General features: G+C 29.2%; 1 pseudogene; it reads left to right on the forward strand.

Annotated features, from left to right (window-relative positions):
• Positions 1-8,494: 8,494 nt before the first annotated feature.
• The window catches only part of LOC131168958 (uncharacterized), a 169,791-nt pseudogene continuing 166,105 nt past the window's right edge, over positions 8,495-12,180 (forward strand).

Below are 12,180 nucleotides of genomic sequence, written 5' to 3' on the forward strand. Positions count from 1 at the left end.
AGAGTGATTTAAAAAAAATTCAACTATGTTTAAAATTAACAAATTAAACATAAACTAAATTTAATTAGAGGTAAAATATAATTATATTAATTAATTATAATAACGAATGATTAAATTTAATTGACTATTGAAAATTAATATATTATAAGAATAGTATATTACATAAATTATTAAATAATTAATAATTTTTAATAAAAATTTTAAAATGTAAAAAGATATAAATTAAAATTTAGTACAATGCAATTAAATATTAGCAACTAATACTAACTATAAAGTGGAAAATCCACATAATCAATCCTAATTAGTTTAATATTAAGCTTCAGTTGTTATTTTCCAGTACAAAATTGTAACAAGTTAGGGATAGGAGTAAAAGGAAAATAGGGAGATTTAAAATAACATGTAGAGAAGTAGTATTAAAAATTTTATAATTTTTAAATAATAATGTGGAATTAATTTCAAAATAATAAAAAAAATCTACATAATCGACCATAACTAGTCTGAGATGAAAACTTAGTTGTTCTTAATGTTATTATTGTTGTTATATAATAAATACTAGAAAGAGTGTGAATTATATATATATATATATATATATATATATATATATATATATATATATATATATATATATATATATATATATATGTAGGTAAAAGAAAATTTATAAAATTTAAACATTTATTTTTAAAATTTTTTTTCTTATATTTAAAGTCTAAAAATTTTAGGAATAATAGTTTCAAGAATCGTCAAGTGGTATATGAGCTTTTGTTTTATTTTATTTATCATGTTATTAGTATATGTCAACTAATTTAAAAAATAAAAATAAAAACTAATTTATCAATGGACTTATTTATTTATTAATATTTGAAGTAAAATTATAATTAATTAAAAATTTTATTATTAACATTATAAAAATGTTTTATATATATATATATATATATGTCAAATTATGTTACAAAAAAAAATTGCATTAAGCGAGGAAAATGATTAGTTTTAATTGTAATTATGTGAACTTCACAATTAAAAAAAAAAGATCATGTTTTCATTCAAGCCGACAGTCATGTAAATGAATTTCAATTTCGATTATTGTATATATAACATCCCGTGCGGCAAAAGAAAATAATCTACGACTGGAGGCGGGGCCTTGCTTGAGACCTTGATCAAATAGGGGGTAGGAATGAACCGAATCATACATTGAAATTGGAGAAACTAATCACTAGAGACGCCTTTTGGTGGAATAGCCTGGAGAGTTGGAAGAACTCCAAGGTTAAGCGTTTTTGCTTGAGAAAAATCCTAGGATGGGTGAACTCCTGGGAAGTTCTCCATTCCACCTATGGGACAAAACCGTGAGGCTCAGGATGGGGTGGGCCAAAGCGAACAATTCCTCTAGTGGTTGGAGCAGGGTCGTTATAGATTTATAGATTTTCAATCGAAATCAGACACTAGATAATTAAGAAAAATTAGGATTCGGGTTTACCTATGCTAATTCCGATGCTTGGAACACGTCCGGGACATCTGAAAATGATGAGGTAGCCTATAATCTTAACCCGGTTCTAAAGTTTTCTCGGTAGCCTGCCTGCCCAGCCCAAAATTGCCGACCCGAGTACCTGTCCGATTTCTACGAAACAAAAGTACCTATGCAAAGCCCACAATGCTAGGGGTTAGAATAAAATATTTATATTTACATATAAAATAATTATTTGAAAATTAAGGGTGTTACATTCTCTCCCCTTTACAGAAAATTCATCCTCAAATTTTACACAAGGCAGAATAAATAATTACAAGATTACACAGTGGACAAATATGGATACTTGTTACGCATATCCTGCTTTGACTCCTAGGTACACTCTTATACCGATTGGCTCCCCCACAAAACCTTAACCATAGGGATCTGTTTTGACTTTAGCTATCTCATCTGAAAGTCTACTATGGCTACTAGTTGCTCTTCGAATGTTAGGTTTTCCTTCAACTCCACTGTATCGGGTTGTAACACATGGGAAGGATTAGGTATGTACTTCCTAAGCATGAAAATGTGGAACACTGGGTGGACGTGAGAAAGGCTTAGTGGTAACTCTAAACGATAGGCCACTGCTCCACCTCTATCAGTAATCTCAAAAGGCCCTATGTGTTGGGATGCAAGCTTGCCCTTCTTCCTGAATCTCATAACTCCCTTCATCGGAGAGAGCACGCTTAACCCTAGAGTTCTTCCAACTCTCCAGGCCATTTCACCAAAAGGACAAAACCGTGAGGCTCAGGATGGGGTAGGCCAAAGCGGACAATTCCTCTAGTGGTTGGAGCAGGACCGTTACAGTATAAATTTATAACTAACTTTTGAAATTAAGATAAATTACTAAATTTAAAATATTTGAAAATAATTAAAATTTCACATAGATTTTTTTTTTTTTTCACTAAGCCCTTTCTTTATGCTTACATATATTGGGAATATATATAAGTGTGGAATTCCCATATGGAAAAAAGATGGGATGATTGAGAGGCATATAAGTTGAAAGAATTCATACACCAATTGCCTTTGGTTGGATGTGGTGTCAAGTCTATGAATGTATTCTTTCATAAGGCCAATCAAGAAAAATTCACCCTAGAGATCCCTAACAAGTGATATTAGATTTTTTTTTTTTTTTTTACTTTTAAAAAATAAAGATTTAAAATCTTAATTTTTCTGTAATTTTTTTTTAAAATATTAACAACTGGAGAATGGGGTATGCGCATTATCATCTTTGGGCCAAGTTTAGATAACATATCAAACTCCAATTCAAGAAAAGTTATTATAATATATTGAGGCCTTCGTTTGTTTTATAAAAGATAATTTACATCAATTAAAAAATATATTTTAGTGAACATTAATAATAATAATAATAATAATAATAATAATAATAATTAATTTATATATATATATATATATATATATATATATATATATATATATATATATATATATATATATTAGTCTGACATAAAGAAATGTTATATTATTAAAATATTGAAAGACCTTGAGGCTTATTCATGAAGGGTTGGCCGAGTGGTAATGCGCATTTAAACCCTGTACTTGAACATAGGTTTGAGTAGTGGAGTCACTTAACATAATTACACCTAGCCAGAGGTGGGGGAAAAAAAGGGAAGAAGACCTTGAGGCTCAATTCAATAGAGTTGGTTAAAGCTACAAGACTTATTGGTTAAGATGATAAAAAGGGTGAGACATTTTAGAGCATGACTGATGATTATAAAGTACTTTTTTTGCCCAAGAAGTGATTCAATCATTTGATTAAGTTGTGAATTTTTTGCTTTTACTATTATGGATGTTTTATTAATTTTAAATATTTTTACAAATTAAAAAAAAAAATGTCTCATTGTCTAGCCTAATTTGATTCATTGGTTAAAGGCATATTACTCACATAGTAAATGCTAAGTTCTAGTCCCTTCTTTCCTATTTTCTAAAAATGGAAATTCCCATTATAAATTTTACATAATTAATTTACATATCACATTGAAGATGAATTTGAAAACATAATGAGAATAATCACATATTCTCATTCTTATTCCTAGGCCTTGTTTACTCTACTTTCACTTTTTAGGAAGTAACTTATCCTCATGAGTTTAAGTAGTTACTCCTGTGAAGTGAAAGAAATCGCTTCCTTGACTTCTTAGGAAGTTGAGACAGAATGCCAATCAAATAAGATTGATTTTCATACTTTTTCTAGGAGCTTGAAGTTTGATAATCAAATTATGCCCAACCAAACAAGGTCCTAGTCGCATGATTACGGTATTCTTAATTCTGAGAAATTATTTAGCAAACTCAACATACCTACACTGCCTAGAATATATATAAACGCATGAAAGGAGGAACATTAGCACTCCCCAAAATCCCCTTTATGATTTCTTTTATTTATGAAAATACCAATAAAAACATATTTATAGTGACAAATGTATGTATTTGTCATTGATGACATAAATAGCAAAGAAAAATTGGTCACTAATTACCTATAGCAACAACATATCCATCACTAATACTTTCAGTAATGAGAAGCTATTATATACAAATTTGTTGTTAATACTTTTAAGGATGACACTTTCGTCACTAATACTTTCAGCAAAGAGAAAATTATTCTATACAAATTCATCACTAATAATTTTTAGTGGCAACTTATCTATCACTAAATAATTTTAATTTCCAATATTACTATAATTAATATAAATTAAAATTTTAAAATTATTTTAATAGTAATTCTACTTATATGGAAAATCATATTATAATTATATATTCTTAATTCTATAAGTATCATTAAATTATTAAAAATTATTTAGTTTATTCCAATAAAATTAATAAACAACCTTAAATAATGAATTTAATTTCCACTAATTTATTTTTTCAATTATTCTAAATATTCACATACTTGTTATATTAAATTATAAAATTACTTTTAAAAAATAAACTATTTAGTTAACATAATTATAAAATTATTATTAAAAATTAACTATTTAAGTAAATAAATTTGTTTTTTTTGTTTATATCAATAGATATGAAATCCTAATCCTATTTAGTGATAAATATTTTATTTATTATAAATTTGTAGCTTTTTTAAAAAAAATTAGTAATAGATAATTATTATTTTGTATGTCACAAGCACCATAAGAGGGTAGTTATATGTGAATATAATCACTATAATTTTGTTATTATTGCCAATATCAAATGATATCTTTGCAAATTCAATGATATTTATATAGGCTAAGATATATTGATTTTCTTATTTCTTTCATTTTTAATATTGATACATCCAATAATATTTGGAATTATTAATATCATTTTTACATAAAAAAGTGCATTTTACATATGATAGTATAATATTTTAATTTTCTTAGATCTACTTCGTTTAAATTTAAATTAATTATAATTTATTAATATCCTTATGTGCATGAATATATTTTTTATTTTTAATTTATTAGTAAATCTTAACTAAATTGTTGATTTTGAGCAAAAGACTATAAGAAAACATAGTTATATTTTTGCATAATATATGTGAGAACTTACATTTATTATTACTTTATTTTAATTTTTAAAATCTTCACATATTTATATTTTTAGAACTTATATATATATATAGTAGATTACATTTAAGCTTATAATTAAGTTAATATTATATGTTAGCAAAACAACACATAACTTTCATAAAAATATGATCCAATAAAAAAAATTCTTAAATTAATATATATTTTATTTATATAATTAATAAAATTATATAAAAATTAATATTTTAATTTAAATAATTAAATATAATATTTATAATACTATAAAAATATTACAACATATATAAAAAAAATAACAAAAAATCATATAAAAAATTAAATTACGAATTTTTATAATGTGGACATAGCAGAAGAAACAAATAAGTTAACTCACATATATTTATATAATAAAAATATATCATTATTCGTAAAAGTAAACTAATGAAAAAGATTAAAAAATGATAAAAGTGTCATCGTGATGATTAGTAGATAAATAATAAAGACAAACAAAAAATAAAAGAAAATACATGCAAAATCAATATTAAAAGCTTATTTTGATATACATTCATAAATAATTTCATTTCCTTGCTATTATTACTTTTTTATTATTTTTTTATATTTGGTGCTATTTAATTTTTTAAGTTTTTGGATTCAAAAGTCTCTTTGTAATATTTTAAGAAATCAAAAATCAATAGAAATGTAAACAAAATTTGAGAATTAAGGCTCATAAAATTTAATATTCTACCTTAGGGATGGCAATGGGTCGGGTTTTTGCAGGTATCCGATCCGACCGAACCCTAATAGAACGAGTTTGGGTAGTTTATAATCGGATTTGGGACGGGTTCGGATTTGAAATTTAATACTCGTGATGGGTTCAGATCGGGTTTGGGTTTTACATATGAGGTATCCATTACCCGAGCCCATTTATATAAATATTTAATTAAATATAAAATATATATTTTTTATAATAATAATTATAAATTTTAAAATATTTTATTTATATAAAATAAAATTAAAATATTTTATGAAATTATTAAATATTTAAAATATAAATTATTAATTAAATATATAAAATTAAATGGGTTTTGGTATTTTTTGGGTAACAACAATCGGGTTTGGGATAGGTTTGGGTAGTTTAGAATAAATTATAATCGGATTTGTGACGAGTTCGGGTTTTAAGAATATTAATTGGGTTTGGGTTCGGGTATGCTGATTTTCGCGGGTACCCTACCCGTTGCTATCCCTATTCTACCTACTCACACTCTCTTCACTCTTAGACCACTTTCACTATTTCAATCATCCAGGTTCTTAATATTTCTTATTCTTTGATCGTTTCATTTCAAGTGTGCAATATCATTCAATCATTCGTTTCTGCATTCTCAAACTGTAACTTCAGTTTCATATGCTTTCTCCCAGTAGAGACTACTTTGTGAATTCATCTTGTGCACGTATCCAAAGGTGATAGTGGCCTAGTGGGGATAATTGGTTTTAGTTTATTTGTTTATTTTTTTATTCATCTGTTTGTTTAGTTGAATTGAATTCCCCAGATTCTTGATCTTGTTTATAGTAAATTTGAGTTGAGAAATGTTGTAATTCATTGCATGCACCCGTTAGAGATTCTATTTTTGAATATATCATTTGTTGATTCAAAGGTGGTAGTGGCCTAGTGGAAGTAATGTGCTCTAATTTAGACTTTCTTATTAGAAGCTTGATGGAGAAATATAGAGATATGAAGAAAGATCTACACATGGTTTTTATTGATTTAAAGAAGGCTTATGATAGTATTCCAAGAGATGTCTTATGGAGTGTGTTAGAACAAAAGAGGGTATTTATTAGGTACATACAAGTGTTGAAAGATATGTATGCAGGAGCAACTACTATTGTGCGCACAGTGGGAGGGGACACAAGAGATTTTTCGATCTCAATTGAGTTACACCAAGGATCAGCTATAAGCCCTTACCTTTTTACATTAGTTTTAGATGAATTGACGAAATATATACAAGAGAGTATTCCTTGGTGCATGATGTTTGCGGATCATATTGTTCTGATAGATGAGACGCGAGAAGGAGTCAATATAAATCTAGAGCTTTGGAGAAGTACTCTAGAGTCAAAGGGCTTTAAGTTAAGTAGAACGAAGACAGAATACATGCATTACAAGTTCAGTGAAGGCCAAACTGGTGATAGGGAAGGAGTTAGTTTGAATGGAGTGGTATTGTCCCAAAGTAATTACTTTAAATATCTCAGCTCAGTCCTTCAAGTAGATGAGGGATGTGAGGAGGCTGTTAGTCATTGGATTAAAGCCGGATGGTTGAAGTGGAGACGTGCCATGAGAGTTTTATGTGATCGCAAGATTCCTAATAAGTTGAAAGGAGAATTTTACCGTACAGCTATACAACCGGCTATGTTATATGGTAGTGAGTGTTGGGCACTGAAGGAGTCGTATGCGTCTAAGATAACAGTTGTAGAGATGAGAATGTTAAGGTGGATGAGTGGCTATACTAGACTAAATAAAGTCTGTAATGAGAGTATTAGAGAAAAGGTAGGAGTGGTGCCAATTAAAGATAAGTTGAGAGAAGGGAGATTGAGATGGTTTGGTCATGTGAAGCGTAGACATACGGAGGCTCCAGTTAGACAAGTAGAGCACATTAGATTAAAGGATAGAAAAAAAAAAAGGGGTAGACCTAAATTGACTTGGAGGAGAGTAGTACAACATGACCTAGAAGCATTACACATTTCTGAGGATTTAACCCAAAATCATTTAGAGTGAAGAAAGCGAATCCATATAGTCGACCCCAAATTTTTAGGATAAAGGCTTAGTTGAGTTGAGTTGAGTTGAATCTATTTTTTTGGTTGAATCAAATTCCCTTGATTCTTATCCTGTTTATATTAAACTTGGGGAGGAATAGTGTAATTCCTATTCAATTTTTGGCATGCTGAAAGAAGAGGCCTGACTCTGCACAAAGTTGGCATTGGTATCTAAAATAGATAAATTTAATGACTGTCTCTGAACTTATCTAGTTATAACATTACAGTCCCTCAACTTAAAAATATAACGTAAAAACCCATTAACTTTCAAATTTTGCACAGTAAAATCCCTCTAACCTCTAATTATTAGTTTTTCAGTTAAATGCTAACCTGAACAGTTCCAGCATGGAGCTTAGTCAGTATTTCTCTTTTCTCTCTCAAGTCATGTGTAAATTGAATCATTTTTCTTTCTATAGACAGAATAATTTTTCATGCGTAAAGAGAATACTTTTACACTTTGCATAAGAGAGGAGAGAAAAATATTGACTAAGTGCCATGCGGGAGCTATTCACATCAATTTCTAATTGAAAAATCAGTAATTAAAAGTCAGAGGGATTTTACTGTGTAAAATTTGAAAGTTTAAGGGGTTTTAGATTACATTTTAAAATTAAAGGACTATAGTGTTACAACTATATAAGTTCAAGGATAGTTGTTGAAATTTATCCTATCTAAAATGGCTGATCATGAAGAGAAGACATGTACTTCTGATGCCAAATCAAGAAATATGATTTTTGAGCCTATCCTGGAGGATGGAATTTTTTGATTTAATTGTTCATATCCCAATCTTATATTCATCAATACTAAGGATAGGGATACACCAATCATCAGTCATCTTGTTCCTTCATATATCCCTACTTTTAAGAGTGTTTTAGGAAAGCAGATTGTCAAACTTGAGGTTGGCCTTTCCCATATTTCTACTCTCTAGTTTTTAAATTAAAAATTTCATTCCTTTTTGTTTTTTCTAGTTGTATTTATATGCTTATAGCATCTTTAATGCTAATGATGTTCTTTTCCCCTAATTTAGCTTCCCAATGGTACCTCCTTCTATGGAACTGGAGAAGTTGGTGGACCGCTTAAGCGGACAGGGGAGTGAGTAAGTCATTTTAATTTGTTTGCCATTTCCACTATGAAATTAGATCACACTCTTGTAGAGTTCTCAAATGAACTCTAGTATTTAGAGATTCCCGGTGCCATACGCCCAAACCTCCCTTTCTACATTCATTAAAAAAAGCCTTCCAAATCCAAACCTAATTAGGAAGTCTATGGCATGATCCAGCACATCTAAATATAATTAGTTTCATCTTAAAAATGTAGGTTTTTACATGGAACACAAATTCATTTGATTATGGTCCTGAAATTATATCCTTGTATCAATCACATCCTTGGGTGCTGGCTATTCTTCCAAATGGAGAGACACTAGGAGTTCTTGCTGACACTACACAACGTTGTGAGGTAATGAGAATTATAGCAAAACTGTTTAAAAATCTTTAAGCTCACTCTTATATCTAATTTATTGCCAACAATCTATCATGAGCAGATTGATTTGAGGAAGGAATCAATTATTCAATTCATTCCTTCAGCCTCATGGTGGTTTGGTCATATGAAGCGTAGACATACGGAGGCTCCAGTTAGACAAGTAGAGCACATTAGGTTAGAGAATAGAAAGAAAAAAAGGGGTAGACCTAAATTGACTTGGAGGAGAGTAGTACAACATGACCTAGAAGCATTACACATTTCTGAGGATTTAACCCAAAATAGTTTAGAGTGAAGAAAGCGAATCCATATAGCCGACCCCAAATTTTTGGGATAAAGGCTTAGTTAAGTTGAGTTGAGTATTCCTTCAGCCTCATATCCTATCATTACATTTGGTCCATTTGCTTCACCCACTGCTGTCCTGAAATCTTTATCTCGCAATTGGTAATTTACTTGACCCTTTTAGCCTTTTCTCTTTGAATCTAATTATGTCCTCTTGCAATGACTTTTTTGTGTGCACATTGTGTTGGGTTATTGTTAGATTTACATCCATATTTCATTAGACATACAATATATAGCTTATGGAATGAATTTTAACCTTTGAAAATTGACTGATGAATATCTTATTTTGCTGTTAATGAATGAATGTTAAGTGTGAAAAGATATGCCGGTGTGTGTGTATGTGTGTGTGTATATATCTATTTGCTTCATGCATTTATATCAGTTTGCAGTCATCATTGTACCAGAAAATCCTTTGTAAACAAGATGGGTTATAGAGTCTGTAATAAGGGAATGGGAAATTAGGGGACAAAAGAAGGAATGAAAGGAAGATTAACTGCAGTTATCTACCACCTTATTGAGTATGGCATCACCACTCCCTTGATTTTCAACTATCTTTGTTTGATAAAATGTTATGTGTTATAAATAAGACTTCTGTGCTTATTGTTCTGCCCTTCCCTCTCTGATTGGTAATGAGAATTGTGGAAAGTCTATCCTTTTTAGTAGTTTTATTAAATATATATTTTTTTTGTGTGTGGTGCAGGAGAAATTCGTAAAACTTCAAGGGACAGTTAATTGAAGGCCTACAGTGAGTTCAATAGCTTGTAAGGCTATATGACCTTTAAACGCATAAAATGCTGTTTGTAAAGAACATTTGCTTTCCCTTGCTATTTCTCAAAGTTCTGTTTAGAAAAAGGAAGTTTGTGAGCAAAACCTTAGAAGTACCATTGAATGGGGTTCTATGGGTATAGTAGCATCCATCAACATTGTAGATAGCGATGTGCATTATTCGATTAAACTAAATAACCGAACCATACCGATGAAATTCGATTATTTTGATAAGAGTATGTTGGTTTGGTTCGATTCAAATTTTGATTAATAATAATAAAAATTTTTTATTTTCATTTATCGATTCGGTTACCTTTGATTTGGTAATTAAACTAACCAGAATAACCTAATTTTTATTAATTATAATTTTATTAATAATATAATTTATAATTTTTATTTTTATTATTTATAATAATATTTAACTTACAATTATTCTCTTATATATTAAATCATGTATATTGTTTTTTATAAATAAAAAAGGATTGTAAATATATTTTTATTAATATTTAATTAATTAATTGATAATATAAAATATATATCTTTTTTTTTAATTAATTTGGTTATATAACCGACAACTGATCAAATATTTTCAATTTCAGTCAATTTTGGTTTTTCTCTCAGTCTCGGCTTGGTTTGATTCGGTTAATAATCTTAGAGTCAGTTGACAATATGTCTAGTGCATATTTTAGCTATGAAATTGTAGTACCAATTCTAGAGGATAAATTTTGCTAATTGTCCCTGAACTTATCTAGTTGTAACATTACAGTCCCTCAACTTAAAAATGTAACATAAAACCCCATCAACTTTCAAATTTTGCACAGCAAAATCCCTCTAACCTCTAATTACCTATTTTTCAGTTAAACGCTGACCTGGACAATTCCAGTATGTAGCTTAATCAGTATTTCTCTTTCCTCTCTTAAGTTATGTGTAAATTGAATCCTTCTTATCTTCGTAGACAGAATAATTTTTCACGTGTAGAGAGAATAATTTTACACTTTGCATAAGAGAGAAGAGATAAATATTGACTAAGCATCATGCGGGAGTTGTTCACGTCAGTTTCTAACTAAAAAATTAGTAATTGAAAGTCAGAGGGATTTTAGTGTGCAAAATTTAAAAGTTTAGGAGGTTTTATATTACGTTTTAAAGTTGAAGGACTGAAGTGTTATAACCATATAAGTTTAGGGACAGTTGTTGAAATTTATCCCAATTCTAGATTGTGCAACTTTGGCTTCCAGAAAGTATTTCAATTTGCCCAAGTCTTTGATATAAAAGTAATTGAATAGTTACTATATTAATTGAATAATTCCATCATGATCATTGCTTATGATAACAATATCATTGACATAAACCACAAAATAGATACTCTTACCATGATTAGCATGACAATAAATGTTGAGTGATCAACTCTACTTTTAGTCATCTCAAATTATTGGATAAAAGTATTGAACCATCCAAACCATGCCCTTAGGGATTTTTTAATCTATAAAAGGATCAATGCAGCCTACATTCTAGGCTAGACTGTCCCTAAGCAACAAACCCCGGTAGTTACTCCATGTAATCCTTTTCTACCGATTCCCCATTTAAGAAAGCATTTTTTATATCAAGTTCATGAAGTGGCCAATGACAAATAGTAGCCACTTAGATAAGGAAGAGAATAAAGGCAATCTTGGCCACTGGCGAAAAAGTATCACTATAGTCTTACCAAAAAATTTTGAGTGTATCCTTTAGCAACAAATCGAGCCTTTAGGCAATCAAATTTTCCATCAGGACAAACCTTAT

The sequence above is a fragment of the Hevea brasiliensis genome, chromosome 18 (assembly GCF_030052815.1).
Source record: "Hevea brasiliensis isolate MT/VB/25A 57/8 chromosome 18, ASM3005281v1, whole genome shotgun sequence".
Taxonomy (NCBI): domain Eukaryota; kingdom Viridiplantae; phylum Streptophyta; class Magnoliopsida; order Malpighiales; family Euphorbiaceae; genus Hevea; species Hevea brasiliensis.